The sequence below is a fragment of the Muscardinus avellanarius genome (genome assembly GCF_963383645.1).
Source record: "Muscardinus avellanarius genome assembly, chromosome: 17".
NCBI classification, from domain to species: domain Eukaryota; kingdom Metazoa; phylum Chordata; class Mammalia; order Rodentia; family Gliridae; genus Muscardinus; species Muscardinus avellanarius.
The window spans coordinates 11839674-11854615 of NC_137803.1; positions in this window are offsets into that span (position 1 = coordinate 11839674).

A 14942-nucleotide genomic window follows, 5' to 3' on the forward strand; every position below is an offset into this window, starting at 1 on the left:
CCAGGGCCCTTCTGCCTCCAGGCCACAACCCAGATTTGCTTTATCTTATTTGAAAGCAGAGTCTCACTAGGTTGATAGCAGTCTCAGTACTTTCCTCATATCTGTTTGCAGGGGTCTCTAATCTCAGCCTCTCAAGTATTGAGATTACAGGCATGTGGTACCAAATCCAGCTGCAAGCCCGTGTTCATTATGTGCCAGACAGGGCAAGGAGTTCTTTAAGAATATAAGAACACATTTGTGTAATGAGATATATAAATTAAACACGTAATAGAACTTGGCGTGGTGGCACACACTTGTAATCCCAGTACTTGGGAGGCTGAGACAGAAAGATTGCAGGGTCAGGGCCAGCCTCAGCTACTTGTGAGGGCCTCTGTAACTTAGTGAGACCCTGTTTCAAAATAAAGAATAAAAAATTGGGCTGAGGGTGTAGTTCAGAGGTAGAATGCCCTTGGGTTCATTCCCCAGCACAAATATAAAAATAAAAACACATAATAAATTAAAAGCAAATAATTGCCATTTCATGATAAATTGGCCCTGTTTAGCTGTATCACATGTTTAAAGGATGCTCCAAATCAGAATTTCTGTTTTTTGACTAGACATGTTGCAAATTGGCTGCTTCTCAACTGCTAGAATTTTAATCTATTAAACTAGCTTCTTTAATTAATAAATTTCTTAATTTATAAGATTTACATTCTTTTGGTGGTACTTTGGAGTGGAACCCAGGTGCTTTTCTACGTCCGGGCTATACTCCCAGACCTATTTTATACTTTATTTGGAAACAGGGTCTCACTAAGTTGCTGAGAGCCTCACTAAGTTACTTAGTGAGCTAAGTAGCTGAGGCTGGCTTCGAACCTGTGTGATCCTCCTGTCTCAGCCTCCCAACCGCTGGGATTGCAAGCGTGCACTAGCACGCCCAGTTAAGATTTGCATTCTTTAGACATTTTGGGAAAAAAATATTTTTCTTACTCCAAGATAATCAATATGACCTCCAAGTCATATTTTCAAGCTCTTTGTTTACCTTCTTTTCTTCCACTTTCTCTCCCTTCTTCCCTCCATTTTTTCTTCTTTATTTCTATTTCATATTGCATCTAACATTTATCTAAAATTGATATATATGTCATTGTTCCCATGCAGTGGATTTCTATTTACTGGAAATGGTAACATAACCTTTTTTTTTTTTTTTCTGGTGGTACTGGGGGTGGAATCCAGAGGCTTTCTACCCCTAGGCTACACTCCCAGACCTTTTTTATATATTATTTGGAAACAGGGTCTCACTAAGTCGCTGAGAGCCTCACTAAGTAGCTGAGGCTGGCTTTGAACCTGCGCGATCCTCCTGTCTCAGCCTCCCAAGCGCGGGGATTACAGGCATGCGCCACCACGCCCGGCTTAACATAACCTTTTTTACTTTTCTAAGTTACTATGTCAGATTTGTTATAAATCATGGCTACGTATATATATATGGACCTGTTTCTGTACTCTATGTCCATTTTGTCTAGTTATCATCCATCTTTCACCTAAACCACTTATTTAATTACTATCCCTTTAAACAATATACAATATCTGTTTAAATAATCAAAGATTTATTTTTACAAAACATGTTAGCTACCTTTTGGCCACATGAACACATGCATGAATTTTTATAGGACAACTTGTCCTTTAAAAAAAAAGAACAAATTTAGACTCTGCATCTAAGGGGGCACATTTACCTACATCGATTACCTTGAATTTTACAATCTATAAATGTGGATTCTGTCACCAAAGGCCAAAAGATTTGTTTGTATAAAATTACATATATTTGTGCATAACACAGTACTCTCCAGTTTTGATTATTATATAATGTCAAGAAAGTTTAAATAAGCCAATATTTCCATGGTTTTAAGCTTTCTTAATAATACAGTACAATTTTACACATGGAAACTGCATATCTTTTATTGGATTTATTTCTAGGTATTTGTTCTTTTCAACATCAATGGTAACTTCCCTTCACCATCTTCTTGATGTCTTTTTTTCATATATTCCTATTTGATAGCACAATTACGTACTTTGTTCATTTTTATTTCATTGATTAATGCAGTCCTTTCTCTTAGTAAAATGTATATCTCTGTAGCATCCTTTACATGGGTTTTTAAGAAAAATATTTCTATTTGTTTTCCCAATGACTTGCTTTATCTGTATTTCCCTTGATTGATACATTGGCTTATTTTAGTAGAATATATATCTCAGTAGTGTCTTTTGCATAAGGTTTTAATATTGTACATCTAAACTATCTTTGTCCTAACAATGGTTATTAGAGTGGCCAATGAAAAGTTATAGTTTGAATATAAAACATCTAAATTACACAGCTGATATTACTGCAACTTTCACTATATTTGTTAATATAAACTGATAATGATGCTTTATTTCTAGAACTTCTGTAGTATATCTATGATCAATTGTACCTCTTCTTTCTTAATTGCAAAAAACCTTATTCAGATATTGGACCTCATGAACTAATATTCTAATTTTCTAATCAGTTACTATTTTTGGTGAATTTACTTTACCTTATCTCCCAATTTGTTTCATTGACTCTATCACATTGCTTTCAAATGTTAAGCAAACATTTGTTTTTAGAGATGACTTTCTTTTATAGGCACAATTCTTTCATTATTTCTTTAAAATAATTATTTAATTCAAATGTGTACATATCTCATAGTTTTGTAATCCATTCATCTTTTGATGGACATCTTAGCTGGTTACATAGTTTAGCAATTGTGAATATTTTATCTATGAACATAGATACAAATGCATTAGTTTGGTAGTTTGATTTTCATTATTTTGGGTAAATACCCAAAAACGATATTCTACTTAGCCATAAAAATGAAAAAAAAATGTCATTTGTACTGAAATATATGAAACATTATGCTAATTGATATTAATCAGTCACTAAAAGTAAAAGTCAAGTGCTTTTCCTAATATGTGGAAGCTAGGGAGTAAAAGGTCCATAAGAAGAACTCTAGATGTAGAAGGAAAACCCATAAATGAACGAATAAGGCAACCCAGTTAAGGGGGATTGGAGGGGGAGAGGGAAATTCCCTAATGTACATGATGTACATTCACACACATTTCAAAGTCAATCGCTAAGCCAACTATGATGAGGAGAAAGGGGAAGGGGCTGGGGTGGGAATTGGGAAAGGGCTAAAAAGCGAAGTGTGCATGTATGTCTCTACAATCTTATTCTCCATTAAGATGTATGACTACAGTGTGTCAATAAAAATAAAGACAGCATTAATGTATAGACTTATGTTTCTTTTCTTTCCACTGTGTATTCTTCATTTTGTCTAATTTGTATGTCTTTCACGTCAGAGATCTTTATGAGGTGTCTGTTTCCTCCTCTTTCTGATTTATACTACTTTATGATTATTCAGATTCCTCTTCAAGAGTATTGTTGAAGAGGAATTGTTATTTAATGCAGCTGAATAGTAAAGAAAAGCATGGTTCTTTTTATTTCACATTAAAATCATTGGCCCGTTATTAGAGGTTCAATCTCAAATATATTTCACCTTTAAAGTGATCTTGTAGTTTTACTTTTTGGCATGCAGTGGTTTAATTTCTGGCTTCCCATGGTTGACAAGTTTCAGAATTCAACAGTCTGCTATATCAGTTATTACCTGATTATATATATATATATATATATATATATATATATATATATATACACATACATATAAAGTATATATATATGTGTGTGTATACATATATATGCTTTACAATTTCTAATATTTTATTATCTGTCTACTTATTTATATTGTTTTCATTTTGTTTATGTCGTTTGTAAGATATTGACCACTTTTTTTTTTTTGGTGTTACTGGGGTTCCTGGAAACCCTTCTACCTATGGGCTACACTGACAGACCCCTATTTTTTATATTTTTATTTGGAAACAGGGTCTCTTAAACCAGCGCGGCTGGCTTCGAACCTGCGCGCTCCTCCTGTCTCCACCTCCCAAGCATGGATAAGTGTGCGCACCACGCCTGACAATATTGACCACCTTTTTTAAAGTGAACTGAAATGTTAGAACAGTTTTGCAAGTATATTCAGTCTTCTGTGAATAAGAATATTCACTTGGACTTATTGATACTCTTTAAAAATATGAAGATCACATTCTATGGACTTTTGATCTATTTACTTTCTTTGCTTATAACTTTTTTATCCCATGTCTTCTTCCTTAAGCTTTTCTAGACATGGATATTCTGACATTTCTGTTTCTCCTGTATAGCTCTGTCCCCTTCCTGATTTGATGTTCATTTTTATATACTGCAACTCTATATTTTATCTGAAAATCACATAGCTTGCTAATAACAAGGCAAGAAGAAACACTGGTTTCTTTATGCAGTTATATAACCCAAGCTGGGCGTGGTAGAACATGCTTGTAATCCCCACGCTTGGAAGGCAGAGACAGGAGGATTGCGCAGGTTTGAAGCCCGCCTTGCTGGCTTAGAAGACCCTGTTTCCAAATAAAAATATAAAAAAATAGGTGTCTGGGAGTGGAGCCCGAAGGTAGAAGGATTTCCAGGAACCCCAGTAGCAATATATATATATTCCCAATAATTTATAAACACCTCCCTCAAATGTGTATCTTTGTATAAATATGCCTTACCCTACTTATTTCTTAGTCTTATTCTAAATCTAATCTAATACACTGAGGGCAAGCCAATTGTGACCAAAAAAATGAAGAATATTTTCTTCTGAGTAAAATATATGGTCAATTTAGCAAATTTTTATTGTGATAAGCTATTGCACATACACTATTAAATGTTGGGACACTGACAGATATTTAATTTCTCATGCCAAAACTATTTTATTTTCACGTGGTAAATAATGCCAGTGAAAATTAGCCCTGAGTTGTCATTTCTTTATTTCATGTATAATCATCAATATTGTTCTAATTCTATCTAATTAGTTTCAATTTGTGACTGAGGATAAGATCACTATAAATATTCATTCAGTGGTTTACATGTCTCCTTCATAAGGCTACACAAGAATATGATCTGCTTTATGAAATAGTTTGAATTCATCTAAACCCCATGGTTGTGACATATCTACCACCTATGATAAATAAATATAGTACCTTAAATAATATTAAAACAGAAGAAGAAAATAATATTCCAATATGGTCACTGTGCAAATATATGGAATACTGTAAATATTATTCTTCTTCCAAACATAAATCAAAGAGAGAGTTTGTTGACCAACAAAACCAAGATGATGCTAAGTAAGGGAGAAAGCACATGCTGGCATTCACCACAATAAGAAAGATAGAGAGGGTCCGTCTTCAGCTCATCACAGTATTGTGATTAGAAAAAAAGGCTCTGGAAGCAGGGATATCTGGATTTGTATTTCTGTTGTGGTATGATTCACTTTAAGCCTTAATTTTCTCATCTGTTTGAAAAATATTTAAGAAAACTCCTTAAGGGTTGTTAGATCATGTCTGTCAAAGAGTAAACTCTCAAGAAATGTTTTGTGGTTTATTTAATTAACAGAGCATTGTCTATCTATCTATCTATCTATCTATCTATCTATCTATCTATATGTTGTATTATTCTCTAAAAGAAAATATCATGGAAGTAGCATATTTTCTTTTGAATAAATGTGAAAATGTGGAAAAAATTAATATGTGGAATCTCAGGAGAAAATGTGTCATAGGAGGGACTCTAGACTAAAAAGTAAAAAAAAACAACATAGATGAGCAAATAAGGCAACCTAAATGAGGGGGATTGGAGGCAGAAGAGGTTAAATTACCTAATAAACATATCAGACAGAGTCAATCACTAAGCCAACTATGAGAAGGAGGGATGGGGGAGGGAACGGGTTGGGAATTTTGGAAGGGCTAAATGAGTGATGTGTGCAAGCCTCTACCATCTTGTACCTCATTAAGATGTATGACAATGCATCAATAAAATAAATAAATAATAAAAATTATATATTTTATAATGGACTATGAAGAAACTTATACAAACTCAAAATCCTAAATATTTTTGAAATAACCTAAAGGAAGAGGGTGCAGTAATCTGATTGAGCCCAGGGTCCTGTGCTTACTAGGCAGGTGCCTTAACACTGAGCTACATTCCTGGCCACCCACACCTGAAAAAATTTTAACAACACAATGTTATTAACTATAAGCATTATGTAGCACAGCAGATATATACAATTTATTAAGCTTACATAACTGAAACTTTCTATCCATTTAACAATGATTCCCTTTTATCTAGCCCCTTAAACCTGCATTCTATTCTCTGCTGCTATGAGTTTGACTATTCAATATATATCAAATATTAGGAAAATTCAGTATTTTTTCTGTTATTGATCTATTTTACTATAATGACTTCTGAGTTAATCCATGTTGTGTCAAGTTGCAAAGCTTTCTCTTTTCTTTGGTTGAGATTGATGTTTCAGTATAGAAGTGCCCAAGAGTCTATATCTATTTTGAAATTAGATATTTTTGTATGAGGTGATGTGAAAATCTGAGTAAGGAACTGACTTAAAATTTGAAGTCCCTGAAATCAAAGGCAATTCACTACAAACCTTCAACAAATATTTAAACACATTTATACTAATCTACTATTACATGGAAATATATACTATGTATAAAATTTCAAACATCCATCAAAACAGTAAAATGTAGGGAAAAGTCATTCCCAATTTAATCAGCCAATAATCACCAGTATAATGATTTTGGGAATCATTTCTTTTTACTATTATTTGTATTTCACCTGTTTTATTCTACTATTTTCTACTCATATTCCAACTTTGTATTTCATAAATTGCATTCGATGATGTTTTTGTTTATCTTTACATTTTAATGTGCATAACCAACACCCAGCTATTCATAAATGTCCCCTCCTTAGCAAAAATAAAAGTGTTGGAATATTAAGCCATGATCAATTCTTTCCAGCTTACATTTTATGATACGTAATTTAATAGTATATGGCTAATGTTCACCTAACTTTATCCACACATTTTTCCAATTTCATTGTTCATTATTCAATCACAGGCTGGGATCAATTTTCTTACTCCTGAAGGACATATTTTTACATTTCATTTAGTAAAGACTGGTTGCTAGAGAATTTTCTGTGATTTTATCTGAAAATGTCCATAATTACTTTTGCCCTTTTAAAGCACGCTTTTATACATTAAGAATCGAAGATGACATTACTTTCAGACTTTTGAAAATAATGTTTCACTGTTTTCTTTTTCATAATTCCATCGTTGTATTGTAATTACTCAATATAGTGAGATTCAAAGCAATACACTTACACATGCAGAAATCACTTGGTGCTTTCCCTCCAGACCCCACTCTGCATTCGCCTCCTCCTCCATACCCATACATATTTGTGAGACTACTGATATACAAAGAAACATAACATTATTTATATTTTCCTCTTTTGTCTATTTTCCCTCCCCTCCCATTTCCTTCCACTACTCTACTGGTCTCTCTTCTCTTTTATCTGCAGTCCCTGTTCTTTTTATTTCTATCTGGTGTCCACATAGGAAAGAAAATCTAAGACCCTTGATTTTCTGGGATAAGCTGATATCATTTAGCATAATGCTCTTAGGTCCATCCATTTTCCTACAGAGGACATAATTTTGTTCTTCTTTAGGGCTGAGTAAAACCCCAGAGAGTGTAAATGCCATCGTTTCTTTATCTGTGTGTCTGTTGCTGTACACCAAGGTTGGTTCTATAATTTGGCTATTCTGAATTATGTTGTATCTTTTTCTCAGTCCCATTTGGATGTGTTGCCTGCTTTGACCCAGACCCTTTCCCCTCTTGGTTGTAATTAGCAGCTCAGATCCATTGTTTAACCAAAGGAATCAGTCATGGCTCAATCAGTAATAACAGCAACCATGCTGAAGTTTCCTCTCAGCTCTTTCTCCAGACATAGAGATGTAACAGGATTCAAACAGGTAAAGAATAACAAGAACCACCGGCATTACCTCAGTCACAGACCTATGTGCCTTTTTGAGTTTAAATGAAGTTATGACTTAACCCACAATTCTCACTCTCAAATGTATAGATAGCATTAATGATTTATTTTTATAATAAAATAATTTTACCTGTGTTCTGAGAACATCAAATCAGGAGAAAATGAAAAAAATCTGTAAGTAGGTAATGATATGTTACATAGTCATTTATTTGCAGTCTCCTCACAGAGGCCCCAGAAGTAATGAATTTCCTAACAAAATTTCCAGCATAGTCTTTCTATAACCAATCTGAGGATATATATTATTTAAACAATTAAGACAAACTACAAAAATCTATGTATGTTTGTATGTATGTATGCATGCATGTATGTATTACTTATTTACCAAATGTGTTTTTTTTATTTTTTATTATTTTGTGCATCTGGGAATGGAACCCAGGGGCATTTGACATCCGAGCTACACCCCCTGCCCTATATTTTATTCTGTATTTTGAAACCAGGTCTCACTGAGTTGCAAAGAGCCTCACTAAGTAGCTGAGACTGACCACAAACCACTATCCTCAGGTCTCAGCCTCCCAAATACTGGAATTACAAGCATGCGCCACCATGCCCTGCTCCAGATATTTTACCTAATGTGTTTTCAAGGAGCACTGTGCTTGCAGCATGATAAGGAGTGAGGTGGAGTTGTGTAGCATGATGCCCTATTCCTCATTCTGGTAACACTAAAATGCCTAACTTGACCAGAAATATGTCCAGATTCTTGAACTAATAGAGAATCCACGGTTCCAAACTACTCGTCGATTTCTCCAAAGGTGCCTCTGAAATAGGATAAGTGAATCCCCAAGCTTAAGAGATGTCAATTCTAGTTAATGCCTCTTTGTCCCTTCCCGAGGTTTCTGGTGAAGACACCATGTAAAGCACTTGGGAACTTTGGGCAGGTCTTTGTCCTTGGGGAATTTTCCTGACAGACATTTCCAAGTGATTGCTTTCCTGTTGCCATTGGATACCATTCCTTATCTCTTCAGCTGTTTCATCAGGTGCAATTAAACTTTATCTTGACTCTGCTGATTACTGCGAGGATGAACATCCCTATGCCTGTTCATCCCATGAAATCCATTAACTCACTGTAGAGATCTGACTATGCAGGCCACCCAGTATTCTCCTTCCTTGTACTCTCAGATTTGCATGTTTTACCCATCTACATGACCCACTTTCATTCTTTCTTTAAATTACAAGGATTTTTCTGTGAACGAGGGCCTCATTCATGGCTAATCTTTACTGCACAGTCATTTAGGGACCATTTGCCAGGCAACCGAGTAAAGTAAGAGTTTCTACGTGAGAAAAGTGATGACCTAATCTCTCAGAATCTTTCTTTCAGGCAGGATCTGTATTGTAGCAATTTATTTGTTTAATTATTGAGGAATACCCCAGTTTGCAGGTGCCTGCATGATGTCCAGAAACTTCTGATTGGACTCAGCCTTTAATTCCAGCTGGGCTATTCAGTCTGACTCTGCTGCCCTGGCGACTGGCTTCCTCACTACTTTGTCCGTCTTCCTTTAACATCAATGTATAGGACTCAGTTGCTCAAAGTAGTGATTAAGTTCAAATCCCGTCCCAATATACAGAATTTAAAAATGTTCATATACCAGCAAATGTATGCTGGCTTCTATTATGTGAGAATGTGAATTATCCTGGTTTGATTTAAAATTGGGGATGGAAAATAACTCATCTTCTGAAATAAGCTTTAATAATGTACAGTACTTCCTTGGCTAGTATACTTCTTGTATAGTCTTCATAATACCAGGTATAGGAAAAGTGAAAAGCAAAACCACTTAGTGTGGTTCTGTAGTGTGTACTCTAGGAACTATCTGAATGACATAAAGTTCACATAGGAGATGATGAATCACAGGCCGTTGCTTATTTATTCATTTCCTAGCAATAAATTATATCCTCACATATACAGGGATGGAAAGTGGTAATGCTCATATTCAAGTTATCAATATTCAACCTTGTATGTTTTTTTTAATTTCTCTTTCAATATTAGAGGACTTTAGAGACCCTGCCCTAATGAGAATTATATAGTGCTATTAATTGAAACTAAACCCACTTTTATCCATTTTACTTGTATTTAGAAAAAATGAGGTTTCATCTCTGTATCCAGAAAAATATTATTTTTAAAGTGGGATTCTTAATTTACATTTTCTCACCAAACTATTATATTTGCTTGGGCTAAATATAATTTTAAATCTTCACGTTTTTAACTGAGATCAGCAAATTTATTACTGAAGAACATATCATTCCACTTAATTAGGTTTTTTGAACCTACTTAAAATATATCTTAAGAGTGCATATTTCTCAACTACAAAAGTAGAAAGACAAACTCTTTAAAAGTGCTTTGTTTTCTAAAAGAAAAAAAATGAAGTGTGCTTTCCTGTTCAAACACAGTTATTGTTGAACACTGGTGGCAATTTTATGAGACTAATGTGATCTAATATTCGAGGCCCCTTGCAGCTTAATGAATTGACTGAATACAACATCCCGACACCAGATCTTTACTACTGCAGGTGCCCCAAAAGGATTTCAGGGCCAGATGTTTGTAAGTAATGTGATTTCGTAGTTATTATCTCTGGGGCTGGGGAAGAAGTAAATTCAGTTTGGTTCATTTTTGTTTCAGTGTTCTTTTACTTTTCCTTCTTCTTCACAGTTCAATATAGTTCACATTTCTTAAAGAGTGGTAAAATGATATCTCATTAACTTGGAGTCTGGCTTCTGCAGGATTTCTTTTTATAGACTTGCCTTTGTTGTTTTGACTCAAAAGGTATTAAATTTAAACATGTATACTCTATTGGATAGTAAATCAAACAGTCAAGTGGGAAAGTCATTTAAACATTCGTGCTGTCTGGCCATTTCCTCATAAAGAAATCATCCTGGGAGAAAACGAAACGTTTGTTTGCCACAACTAATTTGATCTTCAAGTAGGGAGGCTGGGAAGCCGCAAGTATTTTTGCATTTTATTCTTCATAAGCGAGGTATTGTGTCTGCCTTTTGTTGAATGCTCTCTTATTCCTTATTATTAGTTCTTAATTGATTCCTTTTACAATAAATTAAGTTTTGATCATACAATGGCTGATTTCAACTTTTGTTGCAAACTTTTAATTTTTCATTGTCGTTTTATTTCAGTTTATTCTAAGACTTAAGACGTAGTCCTTCATTATATCTTAAATGTAAGATGTAATTTTTTAAAGAAAGAAAAATATGCATATATTAATATATACATGAAATATGTGTATATTTTCAAATAAATACGTACAAAATGTTTATATATGCAAATAAAGTATTTTATTTCAAGAATGTTCATATAATTTTTTCAATGCACCTAAGAAATCCTAAATGCCAGCATTTTATTTTTCAGTATTATTTAATGCTTTCTGAAACACGGTTAACCTAGAGGAAAAGACGTCGCTGATGTTGGTTGGGCACAGCTGCTTTACACTGGCATCTGCATTCAAAAGTGAACATGTGTGTTCAGAGATAGGAGAGTTTTGCTCCTATCTGATGATCTCAGAAGACCAGAGGCAAGGCCCATACTTGCATTAAATGGAAAATCTGAGGCCTGACTGATTTAGATAATGAAAATTTGGATTTCTGACTAATATTATCACAATGCCTCAATGATTTGATCTCCTTTGTGCTGCTAACAAGGTGAATTTTGCTAGATTCACTAGGAAGAATATAAAAGGAAGTCATGTCTATCCTAGCTCGGGTGTCCTGATGGAAAGAAATCAATAATTGAGAACACGAACTAGGCAACTGGCATAAAACTTCAATAATATCATTAGAATAACATATGCTTTCATATTTTCTACATAATTTACCCCGAAATCACGTTCTCCTTTTAAAAATTGTTTTATTGAGTGTAAGTGATAAAAATTCTCTGGGATAATTTAGTTCCTTATAGTCAATTTTATTCTAATCAATGTCCTGTATATCAGATAATATTATTGGACTCATCCTTTAAAAATAAAAAAATGTGTATATCTTATATCTAAAAAAACAAGTTTATTTCCAAGGTTATAGCTATTCTTCTGATTCTAATGATGTGGGTAAAGAAATGTCACACCTTGAGTTCTGACTGGGATTTAGGCTTCAGAATCTTATGAAGTTTGCCCTCTGATCTTCCAACTCTTTGAGAGACCTTTTTTTTTTTATATATCTACACTAGTCTAGGACTCTCATAAACTTACCTCTAAACAAGGGAAAAAGCTCTTTTCCATTAAAAGGCTGATTTTTCTTTGAAGAACAGCTACAGTCAAACCATGTATATTTCAAAAAGCACATCAAAGCATCAGCCAGTATTGATATGGAGCTGAGAGTTTGATATTAAAAAGCCACTACAAATGAAAATTTTCAGATAACAGAGAGTATGGCTTAATTACACGTATACCTTAATGAACATACATACATACAACATGAATGTGTGTTGCCTTATGAAACCTTTCCAGCCGCCCATAAATACCCATAAATATTCATATTTATGGTTATAAATATGAATAGAGTTTCAATCTGTTATTAGCATCTCCCTAAAATTTCCTTTTAATCTGTCAGTTTTCCATAGTATGGTTTATTGCCTTATTATTTTAAACTGCAATCTAAATAGATTTCTTCCCCAGCCTAGCTTAGTACTGACATCTTTTAGCAGCCAACCAATTTGTTATCACTGTGATAAATAAAGGTTATTACAGATAATCAGAAAAATACAAGACTCGACTAAGACAAAGATCTTGAAGCTTTGTTTGCAGAACTAAACTTGTACCACAGAGTTTTTCCTATTCAAACACAGATTACGGTATCACTCACTCTTTGCTATTGTGATTATATCTTTCTGGTTATAATTTTAACTCCTAATGTTATCTCTCTTTCTCTTCTCTTTGGCATTAAATGTTCAAATTCCTCTAGGTTCCGTTCTGCTTTCCACAATTGGGGAATTTTCTTCCAAGTGTTCCCAGCCATCTTCATGGCTATAATGAAATCTACACACTGGGATTTCAGACTAATATATTCAACTTTCTATTTGAAATAACCACGTCAGTGTTTCAAAGTAGCAGAAAGACAAGTGATGGGGAAAAGTAAAGCAAATAAGTAAACAAACAAAGAATCTCAAACAGACCAACTTACCTCCTTGGATTTATCTCTCGATTCTGTCTTCTCAGTAAATGGAACCAAGCTTGGCGTGGTGGCCTGCATCTATAATTCCAGTACTGAGGAGACAGAGACAAGAGGATCACAGACTCAGTAACTTAGCATGATTCCCAGCAATCCAGCCAGATCCTGTTTAAAAACAAAAAGGGCTAAGGGTGTATCTCAGAGGTAGAATGTCTTTGGTCCCAACCTCAGTACCATAATCAATCAATCAAGCAATCAATGGGACTAGCATATAACCAGCTGCTCAACTTAGACATGTGGAAGTCATTCCTAATGTTTACTTTTTCTTCCCCACTCAGATATACCACCAAATCGTGTCAGACCAACTCTACAGCTCTTCCTCCGTCACCATGTCTGCTACCTCTAACCTGTGGTGAGTCACCATCGATGGGACCCTATAAAATTCCCCTTGGATCTGGCCCCTTCTTGCCTATCCACCTCTCTGCTTAGTGTCCCGTTGTTTCTTCACCAGGCACCAGCCCTGCCACCGACTGCCTCAAAACTTAGTTCTACCAAGTGTTTTCTCACTTCAAGGTTTTCATTTCCTTATTCCTGTGCATGAGTTCCTGAAATTCATTTCTTGGCAGCCTTCGTAGAAAGACCTAAAACTCACTCGTGTGTGTGTGTGTGTGTGTGTGTGTGTGTGTGTGTGTATTTTGACTGTGCTCTACTAATGAGCTATATCTTCAGACATTTTTATTTTTATGTTTACTTTTAATTAGAGACAAGATATTTTCATTTACAAAATCTGGCCTTCAGCTTGCCATCCTCCTGTCTCAATCTCCTCAATTCATTTATTAAATATATATATATATATATATATATATATATATATATATATATATATATCAGTCACTGGGATTGCAGGAGTGCACTGCTGTGCCTGGCCTGAAGACTTAAACGTCTTAGTCGACTTTCACTCTCAGCTTAAAAATTACTTTGCAAAAGAGTTTTAATTTCCCCAAAAGAGTACTTTTCAGATAAGCCTCTCTAAAGATGGATCTTCTTATTCTTTAAAAAATAATTTTCTTATTAATCTTTCTATTTATCACTTTCTGCCTCAAAACTATGATTTATCGTATGAACACTCTAACATATAATCTTCTCTCTTTCTAGTAAAACAGAGAGTGGAGACCTTCCACCCGCCAACCAAGCCTAAAGATTTATACTCACTCACTGAAGAAGATAACTTCCTGTGAGCAGAAGAAATCAGACCAGAAGACATTTTAAGTAGTACAGATTATTCATTTAGGGTACAAGGCAGAACCAGTTCTTCTAGAGATTACTTGGTGAATAGGGTGAACTTAATTGGAAGATTATAATCAAGTGATCAGAAGCTTTGTACAAAAGAAATATCACCCTTCTGCAGCCAGTTACAGAAAAGAAGTGACCTTTGTGATACCCATCACTAAATAGCTTATTTCAGCTTTAAAAGCCAAAAAAATGTATTATACTATTATAAATTTCTGTTAAATAATATATAAAGCAGGCAGTAATATATATTCTATGAAAGTTAAGAAAAGGAACAGAATTAGCCCTGAAAAGAAATACTAGAACTCTGCCTGCTGGTACACGAATGTAACCCCAAGAGTTGGAATACTGACATAGGAGAATCACAGTCTCGAGACCAGCCTCAGCAACTTAATGAGAACCTCAACATTCTAGCAAGGGTTGAGAATTTACTTTGAAAGTAAAATGATAATAATAATGAAAATAATAATGATCATACAAGTTGAATCAAGAAAACAAAAAGTAAAAATACAGTCAAATTGAGCAGTGAAAG